General features: G+C 35.1%; 1 protein-coding gene across 1 annotated transcript in view; it reads left to right on the plus strand.

The window, feature by feature from the left end:
• Window positions 1-1,000: 1,000 nt before the first annotated feature.
• mtgo (miles to go) overlaps window positions 1,001-18,304 on the plus strand; it is a 466,045-nt gene continuing 448,741 nt past the window's right edge. The window contains exon 1 of the mRNA XM_069836312.1: window positions 1,001-1,283. The gene's annotated coding sequence lies outside the window, so the exon portion shown is untranslated. The remainder of the gene's footprint in view (window positions 1,284-18,304) is intronic.

Consider the following 18,304-nt stretch of genomic DNA (forward strand, 5'->3'; position numbering starts at 1 on the left):
TAAATATTTTCCTAAGCACCTTATACTCGAATACCCTTAACCTCTGTTCCTCTCTCAAAGTGAGATTCCTAGTTTCACAGCCATACAGAACAACCGGTAATATAACTGTTTTATAAATTCTAACTTTCAGATTTTTTGATAGCAGACTAGATAGCAAAAGCTTCTCAACCGAATAATAACACGCATTTTCCATATTTATTCTGCGTTTAATTTCGTTACGAGTGTCATTTATATTTGTTACTGTTGCTCCGAGATATTTGAATTTTTCCATCTCTTCAAAGGATAAATTTACAATTTTTGTATTTTTGTATCGTACTATGTTCTGGTCACGAGACGTAATGATATACTTTTTTTTTTTAAGGATTTACTTCTAAATCTATCTCCTTGCTTGCTTGAAGTAAAATTTCCGTGTTTTCTCTTATAGTTCGTGGAATTTTAATACGATTTATAAAACGATTTAGCTACGATACTTGTTGAGCCTGTAATGGATGCCGTTTTTTTTTTTTTTTTTTTGTGGAATACTGGAGACGAATGTCTATCTTTTTTTGTGTGCATGTTAAGTGGTTTTATTTATGTGCGTTGTGATTAAAATAGAAAATAAAGATTTTACGAAACTTATCAAACGTTAAATGAGAAAGCATGTGTTGTTTTCGTGATATAGAATTTTCTAGTAGCTACGATTCGAAGTAGGACATGACGAGCCTGAAGTTTTACCCCGCTTGCAGAACAATCACGTTCAGGCAGTGGAAATTAAGTTCTGATCTGACATTTGGAATATTGCTCGGGACGTCACGGAAGAGAGAAAACTGTTGCTGTCATTGCTTTGCTTCGGCATCGGAGTCTGCGACTGGACCAGCCGCCGTAGTCGTCGGCAGGGCGTTCATTGACTCTGGCAGTCCGAGTGAGTGACCTTCCCAGAATCGGCTAACATCGGCTAAGTTCGTGCCGGTAGTAGACTCGCTCGCAGCTTCATCCTGTCGACTTTCCCAGCCCGTAGTCCAGTGCGCGAGCGGACATACTCGCGCCTTGACTACTGAATCTCTGCCAACGGACACGTAAGCAATCAGTAAGCTCGGGATACTGTGAATAGAAAGTTCTAGGGCCACTTTTTATATGTTTAAAAACTGACTTATTGTGTCTTTAAACATTTACGTTACAATAAAAGTGTTTGGTGGCGATATCAAGACTGTTTTGTTATACAACTTTATCAAGTGTTGAGTGTCTTATCGTTTTTCCCCGCCAGTTCAAATGGATTCCGTGAACTGACAAGTCGCGATTGACATGTAAGTGCGTTTTTGTTAACCTAAGAAGTAGATAATAGTCGAAAACAAAGTAAAAAAAAATCACTATTCATATTGCTGAATTAAGTTTTAGTGTTTTAAAAGCATTAACAAGTGAATTTTATTAGTGTTTGTGAATAACGTAACATCGTATTAAGTTCATAAGATGTTAATGTTGCAATGATCTAAGTGTAATTATAATTTTGTTTTTCTTATAATATCAATGATTAATGTGCTGCCAACCTTCAGGTTTTTTGTTTTACTGATGTTGCTATGGAAACGTTTCAATCGTGTTTTTTTTTTCTTTTGTGGAAATTTCCAGTGTGTAAATTGACATCTACAGTCTTTTTTTTTTTTTTTTTACTGTTGCTATGGAAACGTAAGTTTTCTTTTGTTTGTGCTTATTCCCAGTGTGTAGATGGTACCTTTAAGTATTTTTTTCCTACAAAAACGCGTAGTTTTACATGAGGGTGAAAACTTCTAGACATCGCTTAGTACATACGGAGATGGAGACCGTTACCTGACGTGACCTCAATTACACAGTCCGACGTGTCTTGAACGGTCAATCGGTCACACAACCAGCAACCGGACGAACACAGCTACAAGTGACCCTAGCTGTGGTCCTCGAGGGGCCATCTTCTGATATTTGTATCTGCTTGAAAGTTTTTTCCTTCTTTTTTTTTTTTTAATTATTAATTTATACCCGGGCAGTGGTGGATATATCCTTTACGTGGGATGATGTCATTCATAATCATCACAATGGTGAAAAGGAGTGGTTAAAAAAAAAGACTTTCAGAGAAACGAGGCGTGGCCATAAGTATTACGCTGTGAACATCAAGTAGGTACTTCTTATGCATTCTCTTCCACACCCGCAAAGACCGAAGCGAATTGTCCAGCTCTGTGTACAAGAGCCAAAGGAATTCTCCTTGTCTTCCGGTCAGATCGCTTGAAGACGGTCTGTATTAAATTAAACTGGGGTTTGGTTCTAACTTTTTTTTCCCCTCTGCCGCCCGCTAAAAACAAAGACACACGTTAAGAGAACCGTATTTCAGATCACGTGACACCATAAACTGAATGCATGACTAATGAAAACAATGGAGAAACGGCTATATCAATTTTTAAATATGGTCTCCTTATTAAAAATCAGTGAATAGTGTTGATTTCGGGCAGTTTTCTCCAGAAATTTACATCCATTAAATTTTCCCAAAATTGTGCATAGAAAATAGGGTATTATTTTCACATCAGAAATTAATTTGTTCGGTCTTGTTTACATTTGGAGGCGAAACTTCGGTATATCTCCACACTATTCAATTCCTCGGCCTCATATCGATTAAGTAATCCCCTCGACTAACCCACTAACCTTGCCACATACCCCGCCTTAACGTCACTTAGCTTCAGCTATCCCCTCATTTAACGCTTAAAGAAACTAAGATTAGACGTTAGTCCCGTGTTGTGTGGGGCGCTATCGAAGATCGACCCATTTAGACTATATATATTATATTTTTTCAACGGTAATCTCACTAGAGGTTTTGATTTATCTACAGAAAATCAAAACTAGAGTGGGATTTAATTGACTATTACACGATTAGAAGAAAGTATATAAAGATTAGAAGTAACAAAGTACTCCAATACAATAAAATATTAATCGACTTACGAAAATACAACTGTCTTCAAATGTATTATTGTACCATCTCAACATTACGCTAGATGGCAGTAGTGTTTTATGATTATGCAACGAGTTAGAAAACTCGTTGTGATTATGTTTTCTTGTTATCATTTGTGCCAACTATGGAATCTTCATTGAATCCTGTGGACGGTTACTAGTCAAGAAGGCATTGTTGATTCAGTTTCATTTTTATTAAAACATTTGCATTCCATATCAATTATCCGGATCCCAGTAATCAACGTCATTTGACAGATGATTTTCAATAAATCTTAGTATTAAACAATCTCTGATACGTGACTATCCATAACATCATATGGCAGAAGCTATAACATAACCTAAATAATATAAACAAGTGTTAGAAAAGTTTTAATTAGGGATGATGAAATAAACAAGAAACGTTTTAATTAACGATGATGAAATAAAAATAAACATGAATAATTTTAAAAGAAACAATATTATTGAAAGTACAATTTTCAAATTTGAATGTTTTCGTGGTTGGTGGTTCAGTTGATGTTATATTGGACGTGTGCGTAAAAGAAGTGAACTCGTTGATGTACATGGTGTATCCCTCAACTTATTCAGGATTTCCGAATGTTGCTCTTCATATATGATCAGTGATCTTTATTAATTCTTGTTCTTGAATGCCAATGCGAGTCACATTTGAAAGTTCTGTGCATCGACTGGAGTGGTTTGTAATTTTCTGTTTTTTTTTTTTTTACGTCCAGACCAGTGCAGTTTGAAATGTTGGCAAACAAAGAAACAAATGCTAGGGTAGTGATAAAAATAAACAAGTTCTAGGGACGCGATAAAATTAAACAAATGTTAGGGACGCGATAAAATTGTGCGATAAGCAGCCATGATTGGTTGAAAGACGTCCTTTCGTACCGTTTTATTGGTCAATAGTAGTGTGACGTAGTAAAAGTGTAATAGTCCTGCTAAATACTGTAGTTCTAATATACGCGTGCTCCTTTAAAATTTAAATACTTGCTACATTAAATTGTGATGGTACATATAAAAAAAAAAATTAAATTGTGGAGAGGGGGGGGGGAAGAAATCAAAGTTTCGTACTGTTCTTACGAAATGACGTTTTCATAATGTTGTACAAACACAATTACAAACTGATTGGAAGAGTTATTTCTAAAGTAAACATAATGTTGAAACGGTGTAATTGAAATATTATGTTGGAAGTCACACTTAACTATGTGGGGATGAAGTGGTTACTAGTAGGCCTACCTTACAGATGATGTTATATTTTGTGTCTGTTGTAAAATGAATATTGAACAATAATGTATTATAATTGTCTTTTCCCCGAGCAGCCTCTCGAAATTACCACTATTAATATATATATATATATATATATATATATATATATATATATATATATATATATAAGCGTTTAACGTGTTCTCTATATTGCGATTTACCAACGAATCTATAGGCCAGTGGCGTACGCAAAATTTCGTCAAGAGGTGGGGAGGGGTCATTATTAAAATATTGTTTACAATTTACATTATTGATATTTTAAATTTTGTGTATTATTATCATTATTTTATTATTAGGCCTATTATTATTTATTATTATTATTATTATTAATAGGCCTAATAATAAAAATGATAATAATAATACACAAAATTAAAAATATTACTATTATTATTGCGGCCGGGTAGCTCAGTTGGCAGAGCAGCTGGTTACGGACTGGAAGGTCCGGGGTTCAATCCCAGGTGGTGACAGGATTTTTTCTCGTTGCCAAACTTCCAGAACGGCCCTGAGGTTCACTCAGCCTCCTACAAAATTGAGTACCGGGTCTTTCCCGGGGGGTAAAAGGCGGTCAGAGCGTGGTGCCGACCACACCATCTCATTCTAGTGCCGAGGTCATGGAAAGCATGGGACTCTACCTCCATGCCCCCCCCCAAGTGCCTTCACGGCATGTTGTCGGGGATACCTTTACCTTTTTTCCTTTATTATTATTATTTATTATTATTATTATTATTATTATTACTATTATTATTAATATTATTATCATCATTATGCTACAGTATATTTATTAATACTATACTATGTTCTATTAGAACGTATTCATGAATATCCTTATAAAATCTTTGGAATGCCTTCGAAATTATTTTTAACAAATTTTAACTTGTGTTTAATTTTGTGTAATAAAAAATGCTTGTCATGTTGCCAGGCGACGACAGAAAAGAAAACATGCGAAAACAAAGGAATGAGGCATATAAACAATTAAATGCTCTTTCATATTTAAGTATAAAAATACAGGGGTGTTATTTGAAATTTCAAAGTAGGGGTGGCTGGGGGTGGGGGTGAAATGTAAAATTCAATTAAGCCTGGTTTCAGACTTCCCCCTCAATATCTAAATTGACGTGTTTTTTTTGTTTAAATTGAATTCAATTTAAATAATTTAGTTATTTAGACTCGTATATATTCAACAGTTATTTTTATATGATAGGTAAGACACTTTAATAATAATAATAATAATAATAATAATAATAATAATGATTTATTTAACCTGGCAGAGTTAAGGCCATACGGCCTTCTCTAACACTCAACCAGGAGTAAAACTGCGTTACAAAAAACACTACAACTTTACAAAGTACACTACAATTTTACACACAAAACTGAATAAGATAATAATAATAAAATATAAACAACAAGTAAGTAGAAATCAGACATAATATATAACATACAGAAAGAAAGGAAGAAGCATAATAAAATGTGAACAGCAGGTCAAAATAAATGAGGCATACAAAGTATAAAAAATAATACAATTATTGATGATGATGATAATAATAATAATAATAATAATAATAATAATAATAATAATAGGCCTATAACAGAAAAAACCATGGAAACAAAATATATTGATATAGATGTATTCTTTTTAAGTTAAAAGAGGTTTCAAACCCGGTAACCTCCCTTGTGTACGCCCGTGGTATAGGCTGTAGGCTATTTATCCGAACATTTCAGAAATTAAAACTTGCCGGGCTAAAAAAATTCACCTCGCTGCATGGAGAGAGATTGTACACCCCTGAATTACACATTCCTCCTCCTCTTACGACAGCTGCCTCTCTGCGTATTGTGCTGGGTGACAGGTAGACACTAACTAAGCTCTCGACCGGCGGTGCAAATCAGTGATGTCTTCTAAGCATCACCACTTTGTGCCCCTCGTCACACGGGCATTCCATCCACACGTTTGGATCGCCTCCAAAACATCGAGCAGTCTTGAAGTGTTGGTCAGTTGTTTTATGTCATTACAACAGGTTTTAAGTCAGTTCCACTCTTTCAGAACGTTCTATGCGCGGTCCGCAACACGAGCCGTCTCTATGACAACTTAAAAAATGGAAATTTTTTTCCACTGCTCGTGATTAAAAAGAAATCATAGCTTCGTATTCAGGTAATAATAATAATAATAATAATAATAATAATAATAATAATAATGTTTTATTTTCGCTGGCAGAGTTAAGGCATTAAGGCCGTCTCTTCCACTCAACCAGCCTTAATCAATACAATACATATTTAAATTACAAATATTTACACTACACTTAAAAGGTTCTCCAGCTATATTCTTCAGTTAAGTTTTAAAGACTAGGGTGCTATTCATAGACATTTTGCTAGCCCGCGCTACGAGCGTACTAAACTAGCCCCGGCTATCGACTGGTTACTTGTACAGAATTCATATCGATTCACATCGCTAACACTGATTTATGAATACGAAAAAGTTAGTTCGCTTATCATCCACCGGAAGCCCGCGCTAAGAATGTCTATGAATACGGCCCTAGTAGACTACATATTTATTTAAATTTAGATAAACCTATAAGTTGAAGTAGTAACTTAATTTATGAGCTAATTTAATTCAATCAATTATAATTAATTTAAGATTTGAGATAGCTAGTAAAATGATGAAAATTAATTTAATATAAGCTTACTAGGACTATGTTACAGGAAAAAATAAAAATATATATATATCTAAAATATATTTATATAATAGGAATATTAATGTAATTGCCATTAGAGGTTTTGTAAATCTATTTAGAGAAATTAATGATAATAATAAGAATGGACAGATGTTAGTTTCATTATAAGTAACAAATATTAATCAGCAATTAATCTGTTAAGTAAGAATTTATGTAATTTTGACTTAAATGAAGTTATTGTCCAACAACCCCTTACATCACTCGGAAGCGAGTTCCAATTTCTAGCAACTGAAACTGTATAGGATGAAGAATATAAAGATGTCTTGTGGTAGGGTATAATGAGTAAATTGTTATAATGAGATCTTGTACTTAGCTGATGATATGCGGATAAATTTTGGAAACGAGAAGCCAAATAGATTGGGGTAGCGGCGCGCAGAATTTGAAATAAGAGAACAAGAGAATGCAGGGCTCGTCGATCGCTTAGCCTTAGCCAAGACAGAGTTTGGAAAGACGGGGAAACATGATCACACTTACGAATATTACAAATATAACGGACGCACGCATTATGCACACGTTGTAGCCTGCTGCTCAAATTTGCATTTAGGTTACTTAATATAATATCGCAGTAGTCAAAGTGTGGCATCACGAGTGTTTGTACAAGGTGATCAGTAAGGGGTGAGAAAGGAGTTTCTGCTGATTCAGCTATTTGTAACTACCCTCAACAAGTAGGGACCCCTTCTTAGATGATAATGATTATAATTATAATAATAATAATAATAATAATAATAATAATAATAATAATAACGATAATAACTTTATGTAAAGAACCTGTTAATTTGTTCCACTTCACTTGGAATACGTCTGAAGTCTGACCGTGAAACCAGCGAATAGGGATTATAAAGAATGGACACTGAGCGAATTTGCCTGTGTTTTGTTTCTCTGTGCGCCAGCGGTTAGTTCCACTTTCAAGCGCTAGAGGTGGTGTAATCGAGCATACGCTAAGATAATAATTGAGAATAGAGTTGAGGCACAGGATCCAAACATCGCCTACCTTGTTGCATAATCCAGTAACGCTTTGCTTCAAATAAATTCAAGTTAACAGCTTTTCCTTATTTGTCAGTGGCAAACTAGTTGTAATAATATTTTATATTTCAGATATAATACATTATATTATAAAATAATATACATTATAAAATTGAGTAGGGAATTCGTTTAATATTTGTATAATAATATAATATAGGTATATGGTTTTACTTCTCGTAAGAGTTTTGTTTTTCTATTTTCAGTGCTATCAAATCATTACATATTTTAATTGTTGTTGGGGTCAACGTCTCAACTCTCATTATAAAGGAACTCTAGAGTCTAGACATTACAGTTAATGAAGGATTTATTATTCTATGGATCCAATTTATTTTATTTGAGTACATAATGTACCTAGATGTATTAATTGTATGTGTTATATCTCCGCTGTGTCGACTGCTAGCCGGTGTGATGTCAGCGCCAACTCTAGGGAGAAAGCAGAATCTGACGCTTTAGCTGGCTTGAAGGTCATTGAAATCAGTCCGGCTACATCAAAGGTACCGACGCGAAGTGTCCATTCTTTATAATCCCTATTCGCTGGTGAAACTAGCTGGCCCGGGTTCAAATCCTCGTTGAGACAAGTTACCTGGCTGAGGTTTTTTTCCGGAGTTTTTCCTGAACCCATTAAGAGGAAATGCTGGGACCCTGGACTCACCTCGCTAACATTATTAACTCCGTTTCACTCAGACGCTAGATAACCATAGCAGTTGATAAAGTGCCGTAAAATAATCAACTAAAAATTACGTCAGAATGTCACAGTTAATCTTCCAGCTGAGCCATAGACGTCCTGTATTTCCTATTCCGTTTTCTATCTTGTTCATGCATCAGTTGTTTCTAAATCAACCATTTGTGTCTTCTGTTTTCTGCGTGTTTTTTTTTTTTACTCGCTTCTTATATTTTGAGGCTTTTCCTGAAATAAAAAAAAACTGTTGTGCTACTTCGAAACGTTTTGTCTAATATAGAGAACGGAAGTGAAATAATAATAGTTTACTTTTTACGTACTTAAGTTCGGAAAGTTTATTAAAAATTGCAGCTTTTAGCGTGCTTTGTTTTTGAGACGTGTGCAATATGCAAATTTAAGAATATTTCTTCAAGTAGTGTGTGGACCTGAGTGAAGAAAAAAAACTAAGCCTATAAAAGTTGATCTCTTATGACCTTAAAATATTCCTAAAAATTATAACGCTGTAAATAGTTTATTGAAATAATGGTTGTATGTTGTGCATCGCCAGTTTAAATAAACTAACATTTATAATGATTTTTCCATCCGTTCCCTAGAAACCTCCTTAAAAATTTATTCCAAATTGTCTCTTTAACTGTATTTGTGGCTTTGGTTTGCACGCACATTAGACATGAATAGTTTCTTGTCCATCTTTCTGTATAGCTGTGAATCGAAGTTCATACCTATCTCAGCAGTCTAATTTTCTTTTAAAAATAAACTTTTATTTTAAAACAATGTAGGCCACGTAATTGCTCAAAATATGTTTTTCATAAATTGAATAAATTTGATTTAATTTGCAAGTTAAATAAATTATACAACGAAGTTAAATTGGCGTTATTTTTATAAGATCCTTTACTCGAACTCAGGAGTATTTTACATCCATTGACCACATCACGGAAGAAGTGTCGCTGTTAGGAAAAATGTTATATTAAGTATCTTCTTTAGCGAAAACCTCGTATGATTTTAGTATAATAATAATAATAATAATAATAATAGTTGATCTCGGTAGCGCAGTCGGTATAAGGCTGGCCATCTGTGCTCAAATTGCGGGTTCGATTCCAGCCCAGGTCGGTGGCATTTAAATGTGCTTAAATGCGACAGGCTCATGTCAGTAGATTTACTGGCATGTAAAAGAACGCCTGCGGGACAAAATTCCGGCACACCAGCGACGCTGATATAATCTCTGCAGTTGCGAGCGTCGTTAAATAAACCATAATTTAATTTGCTAATATGTTTTCGCGGGATATCAGCCGAGTTAAGATTTTGGAATGCTCCAAGCTTTCGACTGCTATCTCTGCAGCCATCTTCAGGGAAGTGATGTCCGAACAGAAAGACGAAAGGTTATATAGGTGTTAGGCTGTCTCAGGTGAAACGGGATTGGTTGGCGGATCGGCCAATCCGGGGCCGGGAATTGTCATCGCTCGTAAGCTCCGCCCCTCCCGGGATTCCTGCGTGAAGTTTGGCGGGCGGCGAGCCCTGTTCCGCCGGTTGGAATTGGTTGCCGTCCTCGGTCCGTGATCTTCATGACCTTGATTGTAAGAGGGCCTTAGACCAACTCAGGCCCTCTTACAATCAAGGTCATGAAGATCACGGACCGAGGACGGCAACCAATTCCAACCGGCGGAACAGGGCTTGCCGCCCGCCAAACTTCACGCAGGAATCCCGGGAGGGGCGGAGCTTACGAGCGATGACAATTCCCGGCCCCGGATTGGCCGATCCGCCAACCAATCCCGTTTCACCTGAGACAGCCTAACACCTATATAACCTTTCGTCTTTCTGTTCGGACATCACTTCCCTGAAGATGGCTGCAGAGATAGCAGTCGAAAGCTTGGAGCATTCCAAAATCTTAACTCGGCTGATATCCCGCGAAAACATATTAGCGAACCAACGCCGAGAAAGCCTCAAATCATACATAATTTAATTTATTATTATTATTATTATTATTATTATTATTATTATTATTATTATTATTATTCTGACCCAATATTTTGGGTTTGTCTTGCGACACAGAATAGCTTACAGTAAAATTTCAAATGAAAAATTATGTAAACAGGTTTAAAGCAAAAGAGATTAAAGGCCCATTCACAATGAAAATTAAACATAACCGTAACATAAACACAGAAGTTTGCGCCCAGGCTAGCAAATGGGATCATTCACAATGATTCACATAAGCATTGACATAAACATTACCGTAAGACGTTAACATGAAAGTTTGCAAACTCCAAATTTTCATGCTTATGCTTACGTGATTTGCAAACAGAACACAATCGTGGAGCGCTGAAGTATACGACAGAATATGAGGAAATGGCGTCGTTGTTATGTTTCCATGGTTACCAAGTATCTTTGCTGTTATGTTTATGTTCCCATCGTGAATGATGGTATGACTTCTTGATTTTATTGTAACGTTAAGTTAACGCTTAAGTTATGTTTAATTTTCATTGTGAATGAGCCTTAAAGACATATAACGAAAAAAAAAAAAGATAACCTATAGTCCCGTCGCTCTTATTTCCGGCAGCCAATCACGTTGCAGGTCGGCTACATTTAAACGTGTGCGTCTTGACATTCGCAGCTGATGACGTTATGCACTTCCTAAGGCTCGATAAATACTTAATATAATCGCCCGCCATTCTGGTTCTTTCGTTTGCTTTCGAAGAAAGCACACGAGGACGTTATTAGCCGCTCAATTATTTGCTGAATTACAGTGCGTTTGATTTATTATCATAGGAGCTACGACATGATAATGTTTAACGGTGCGGCAAATAGATTCCTCGTCTGGTAGCTCGGCAACGAAAGAACAAAAATGGCGAACGATACTACCTACCTAGACTTCATAGAGCCTTCACGTCCTAAGGCGTAAGCAAGGAGTAGGAGTCACGCTGGGAATAACAGCGACGCGACTATAATACAATTTAAAGAAGCTGACGAAATACCGCTATGGAAAATTTTATTACGGTGGTGACTGTGACATATTGAAGTTCTCTTCAGCTTGTATTCTCCTTCCCCCCCCTCCACTTTACAAATGTTTTCTTTATGGTGTCCTTTAATAATTATTCTTTCTTTTGTAAATATAGAATTTGCACGTGACACACAATAAACCTGAAGCCAGTTTTAGCCTTATGAATTTTGTGATAACGTGAACTGTGATTTTTAGGTTCTCTTCAAATGCTTCGGCCTTTCCATGATATTCTCAATGTACTGTTGTCCCATAATCATTCATTGTCTTGAATGACCTGCGTAGTTTAAAAGGGACGTTAAATAAATAATTATAATCTTGACAGATCGGTGAACCGTGGACTCCATGACCCTGAGTCGATTGTCAATAGTCTGGTACATACTGTACATACATACGGAAAGCGTCATGTGATCTGGCCGTAAGAATTCCTCTGCCTCTAGAACGCTAAGGTACTGTACATTTACGGAGCGTAATTTTGTCGTATTCTGGAGTTGAGAATCTGGGAAAGTTTTTTGAGTGGCTTGTTCTAATGAAAATTAGCATTGTATTGGATGTAGATATTCTTATTGCAATGTTCCAACTCTATTAATTCCACATTTCTAGAATGTTTACACATTCCATTACTTATTAGGCCTAATTGGAAAAATGATGTAAGGTAACATATAAATGCGTATTTCGAACTATAGTACACAGGAAATTAACGTTTCCATAACAAATCCTTGTATAAAAAATTGAAAGTGAAATTTGATGTAGCTGGCCATGTGTAATAAATTAGTAGACCTTGCAGAAAAGAAGACTGTGTACTGATTATTGCCAACTTATCATACATGATCCTTTGACAACATATCTGTTTTAGGTTAGGTAATTCAAAATAATTATATGTCATGGTGTTCCTATTATAATTTCAGTTGTGTATTCCATTTAAATTTTTTTATCATGTTACTTTTTTCACAAAGACAAACAACAATTTTAGCCATATTAATAACTTTACACAAGTCTGATGGTATTGTGGGATGGAACTTTTCTACTACTACGAAAGATTCTAGTAAATAGGTCTCTTACATTTCTGAAATAATTGTTTCCATACAGTTCAATAAATAAAATCTGTAGGATAATAACCAGTTTCAAGATCATTGCCATCAAACAGAATTTTAGTTGACAATAATCAGTAGATATTGTTCTTTTCTACAAGGTCTTCTAATTTGTTACACGTGGCCAGCTACATGAAATTCCACTTTCAATTGTTTATACATGGATTTCTTAAGGCAATGTTAATTCCCTATGTACTATAGTTTGAAATAAACATGGCATAATCATATTTTGGAATTACAAATTTGTATAGGACTGTTTATAATGGTAATAACGTTATTTCAATCTTTGCTTCCTACTCTGTTCTCTTGCAGTATGTAATGAAGGCATTACACTATACGGAATTTTCCTCCTTGAAGCTTGTCTTGCTGAAGAATTTATTTCCCTGTAAGCCTAATAATGTTCTTTTTGCGTCACTGATAGCTATATATTACAAAAACTGGAATATAAAACTTCACGTAAGCACGAAATATGGTCACGATTTTTCTTCCAGTCCATTATTGTAAAAAAGAACCTTGCTCTAACTTTCTTAAGGGATGAAATTGGAAAAATTACTATCTTTTTACACTTTTTAAGATAGAAATTTAATTTCTTGTGTACAGCAACTTCTTCTTAGTATCAATTTAATATGTTTTGAGTTACTACCTATAGTTTTTTAAATTAAAATCCATCTACTCTTTCAAAAAATATAATACAAGTCCGAAAAAAATACATGATCTTTGACATGCATATAATTTAACAGCAGAACCATAATTTGAAATTTAAATGTATGACATAAAAATGAATCCATTCAGTTCAAAAGCTGTATTAATTTTTTTTTTGTGTTCGGATTGTATATTTATTTTTTTTTTATTTTCAAAATATTTAGCTTTATCAAAAAGAAAGAAAAAAAAAGGCCATGTAGTTTTGTTGACCATGCTTTTTAGAACACATAGTACAAATTTTACACTCTAAGCATTACATTTGTTTGAGGTTTATATTTATTTATTTAACCTGGTAGAGATAAGGCCATCAGGCCTTCTCTTCCCCTCTACCAGGGGATTACAACTACAATATTAAGAATACAATTACAATTATAATTACAATTAATATTAAATTTACAGATTCAATAAAAATCAAAGTACTAAAAGATTAACTGATTAATAAAAGCTAGCCAGTTTATTGCAAAAGTTAAGAAGCACAGCCATATCACAGTCTAGTATATACAATCACGAAGCTCAATACGTAGTAAATATGCATCCATAGATAGTTGCTAACCACTAGGATCGCTACTATCGTCTCATTACAGGCAATGCGAAATACTACCTGCACAGGAGCTATTCCATATGAAATCGGTCAGTAAAAAACCTCGCATTTTTTATACTCTAATGTTTTCCCTACTTATACAGACGTGGACAAATTATTAACAAAATTGACGATTTTTATGATATTTTGTTTACAAAATTTGACTTTTCAATTTAGACTACAGTTGACAATTTTGGATATTTCCATCATTACAGTAGAGAGAAATATGCAAAAATGTCAACTGTAGTTTAAATTGAGGAGTCAAGTTTTGTAAAAATATATAATAAAAATCTTCAATTTTGCTAATAATTTGTAAATTAGCAAAAATATCAACCGCATTGAAGAGTCAAATTTTGTAAAAATATAAAACAAAAATCTTCAGTTTTGCTAATAATTTGGAAATATCCAAAATGTCAGCTGTAGTCCAAATTGAAGAATCGAATTTTGTAAAAATATACAATAGAAATCTTCAGTTTTGCTAATAATTTGTAAATATGCCAAAATATCAAATGTAGTCCAAATTGAGGAGTTAAATTTTGAAAAATATGCAACACAAATCTTCAATTTTGGTAATAATTTGGAAATACACAAAAATGTCAACTGTAGTCTAAATTGAAGAATCATATTTTGTAAAAATATATAATAAAAATGTTCAATTTTGCTAATAATTTGTCCACGTCTGTACAAGGTGCTGAGGGGAGTGCATTTTTTAAAATATACTATCGAAAGTCAAACGGTTTTCGTATTATTGAGCGACAAATTTTGCGTATTTTATAAAAACAAGCCTCTTTCATCGCTTAGAACTCTGGAACCATTTACTGCAGAACATTGAACGAGAGCTCATTTTGAAGCTGACATTTGGTAGGTTCTGTTAAGAAGCAATCCTTATTTTTATTGTACACAGAGAGACAGATAATCTGATTTTACTTGCTTTTAGGCTTTCTGGCCATTTGTAAAAATGTAAAAAAATATTGAGAAAAAACCTTGCATTATTAAGAGGGATTCGGCATTGTTTGCTTAGTGGTACGGCAATAAGTTTCGAGGGTATTAAATAAATTATTTTCACACGTCTAGACTTGAACGGCGCAGTACCGCACGCACTGGCCGAGAGCTGAAGATAACCGAGCGTTGGGCGTCATTTTACTCCTGTGTTTATGAAAACCTGTGATAAAGCTAGCACAGCCATGATTGCTAGACGACACAATACGTGTTTGTCTCCTGGCCTTGGTTGTCTCGGCTAGCTCCCATCTCACAGTCAGCTGGTTAGTTCACGCGCGTACTATTTATTTTCTTTATTTGATATTTTCAATACTTTCTTATCAACATACCATCAGTAAAAAAATATCTGTTTATTTGTGCTTTCAATGCGGAATCTAACTATATATTTTAAAAATATTTTCTCCTAGCCAAAGGCGTCTTAATGAGGAAAAATCTACATTTCTCCATTTCCATAAAAAGTAAGAAAATCTGTTTATATGTCAGTATAAACTTTAATTTCTCAGCATCAAAATAAAACCATGATTTTGATCATTGGGTGAAAGGGTTTCGGAGCTACAACAGTTTAAAGTTGCAAATTTTATGAAAATACGATAAATTTAAATATTTTTAATTTAAACACTACTTTGCACAAAGCATTGCATCACATTTGTCTACGTACAAAAAAAGTTTCATTGTATTTAGAAATTGTAAGGTCAATTTTCTCTAGTTCGGTAGATTTGAGATGGAATACCTCGAATGAACTACAGGAAGTGGGGTACACTAAGAAATGCATAGAAATTCGTCGACCGGATATTGTAAAAAATTGTCACTTTTACATACTGTAGTTTCAAACGTTTGCGAGCAGTATGCGTGATAGTGAAGTCACAGCCATGTATTTTGTTGTGAATGTAATGGTATCCTTGGTAACGATGTTTCGTTGTTATTTTGGACTATAGACCCTGAGGAATTTTCAGTGTATGTATCTACATGTATCGCGGAAGTCATGTGGATGCAAGATGCTGTGTGGACATATGCGGGAGGCGTGGGTGTAGTGTGATGGCGAAATGTCACGATCCCAGGCCTCCATGGGCCTCACTTCCCTCCGCTGTTTACTGTAAATCTGTTTATAAAAAAAGAATGATGCTTTTTATACACATGCTGCAAAGGAAGGTGTGTGTAGATAGTCTTGTTAGCTGTCATTTGTCACTGCACATGAGGTTCTTTGATTAATATTTTCCTGGACGTGATTTTTAGCAGTAGCTCTGTGATTCAGGGATGGGGAAGCTTTGATCTGGTGGTGATTTTCGGCTCGTGGGATGATTGTGATCCGCAGGCGGATGAATATTATTGATAATCGAGATCCGCAGAAACAACTTAACGGAGTACATACCCTCGTACACATTCAAAGGTCAAAAAATTGATATTTCAATTTTTTTATAATAGTTTAATATGTACTCAGAGCTTTATATGTGTGAAAGAATGTTTTTAGATACTTATAAAACTGGGTTACATCAGCTGCTTGTCTATGCGGATGACGTGAATATGTTAGGAGAAAATCCACAAACGATTAGGGAAAACACGGGAATTTTACTTGAAGCAAGTAAAGAGATAGGTTTGGAAGTAAATCCCGAAAAGACAAAGTATATGATTATGTCTCGTGACCAGAATATTGTACGAAATTGAAATATAAAAATTGGAGATTTATCCTTCGAAGAGGTGGAAAAATTCAAATATCTTGGAGCAACAGTAACAAATATAAATGACACTCGGAACAAAATTAAACGCAGAATAAATATGGGAAATGGGTGTTATTATTCGGTTGAGAAGATTTTATCATCCAGTCTGCTGTCAAAAAATCTGAAAGTTAGAATTTATAAAACAGTTATATTACCGGTTGTTCTGTATGGTTGTGAAACTTGGACTCTCACTTTGAGAGAGGAACATAGGTTAAGGGTGTTTGAGAATAAGGTTCTTAGGAAAATATTTGGTGCAAAGAGGGATGAAGTTACAGGAGAATGGAGAAAGTTACACAACACAGAACTGCACGCATTGTATTCTTCACCTGACATAATTAGGAACATTAAATCCAGACGTTTGAGATGGGCAGGGCATGTAGCACGTATGGGCGAATCCAGAAATGCATATAGATTGTTTGTTGGGAGGCCGGAGGGAAAAAGACCTTTCGGGAGACCGAGACGTAGATGGGAAGATAATATTAAAATGGATTTGAGCGAGGTGGGATATGATGATAGAGAATGGATTAATCTTGCTCAGGATAGGGACCAATGGCGGGCTTATGTGAGGGAGGCAATGAACCTCCGGGTTCCTTAAAAGCCAGTAAGTAAGTAAGAATACTTTATTTCTTGTAGTCATTATAATACCTTCTTCTAATCGTGTAATAGTCAATTAAATCCCACTCGAGATTTTAGAGATTACTGTATATAAAATCATTTGTATACTATTTCCCATAGTTATCTAGCTACACTATCGCCTGCTAACGTATTGTACTTACATTATTTTGTTAGGTAAACCATTTAAAAATTCCTATATCCAATTTAATGTACGAGACATGTCTGGTGTTTAGTTGGAAAGGCGCTAACTTGTTCTGTACGGAAATATATTAAGCTTTAACTATTACCTGACGTGAGAAGATTAAATCCAGCGAAATCTAGTACTGTACGTGGCATCGAGAATAAATTGTCAACACGTGCCGCTGACAGAACACTGTACTGTGCAAGTTATTACCGATATAGGGTCATGACATCGACTTGACTGCAGTAGACCTGTAGTCGTAAATAGTTTTATTGAACCTATTTTCTTCGCGTGATCCTTGTTTATGGTTCTAATTGTTTCTGCGCATGTCCTGACCGGAAATAACGAACCATATACGTTCATATACTTGATTTGGAGCCGCATGGAGGAAGTCAGATTATTTTCATATCGTGTTACTCCGTGAGTGTTAAATTGAGACTCTACCCTTAGTCTAAATTTAGTGCGAGAATTCTTCTAGAATTTTCCCCGGAATGTTTTTCTACACCGATTTTCCCTCACAAGAGTTCTCCATTCTCAGCTTCTATACCTCAGTCACTAGGTGCATGTCTCCTTTCATCCATGATCTTATTGACTTTTAACTCCCATAGCAGAACTGAGTTGCTTCTTCTGATTTTTCTTTCTTTCATGATTTTCTTAGATCATCTGTATTCGCTCCCCCAGTAAAATACTGTCGTATGTCGAAAATCACATATTACTTCCTTACTTACTTACTAGCTTTTAAGGAACCCGGAGGTTCATTGCCGCTCTCACATAAGCCCGCCATTGGTCCCTATCCTC

This window comes from Periplaneta americana, chromosome 9 (genome assembly GCF_040183065.1).
Source record: "Periplaneta americana isolate PAMFEO1 chromosome 9, P.americana_PAMFEO1_priV1, whole genome shotgun sequence".
Taxonomy (NCBI): domain Eukaryota; kingdom Metazoa; phylum Arthropoda; class Insecta; order Blattodea; family Blattidae; genus Periplaneta; species Periplaneta americana.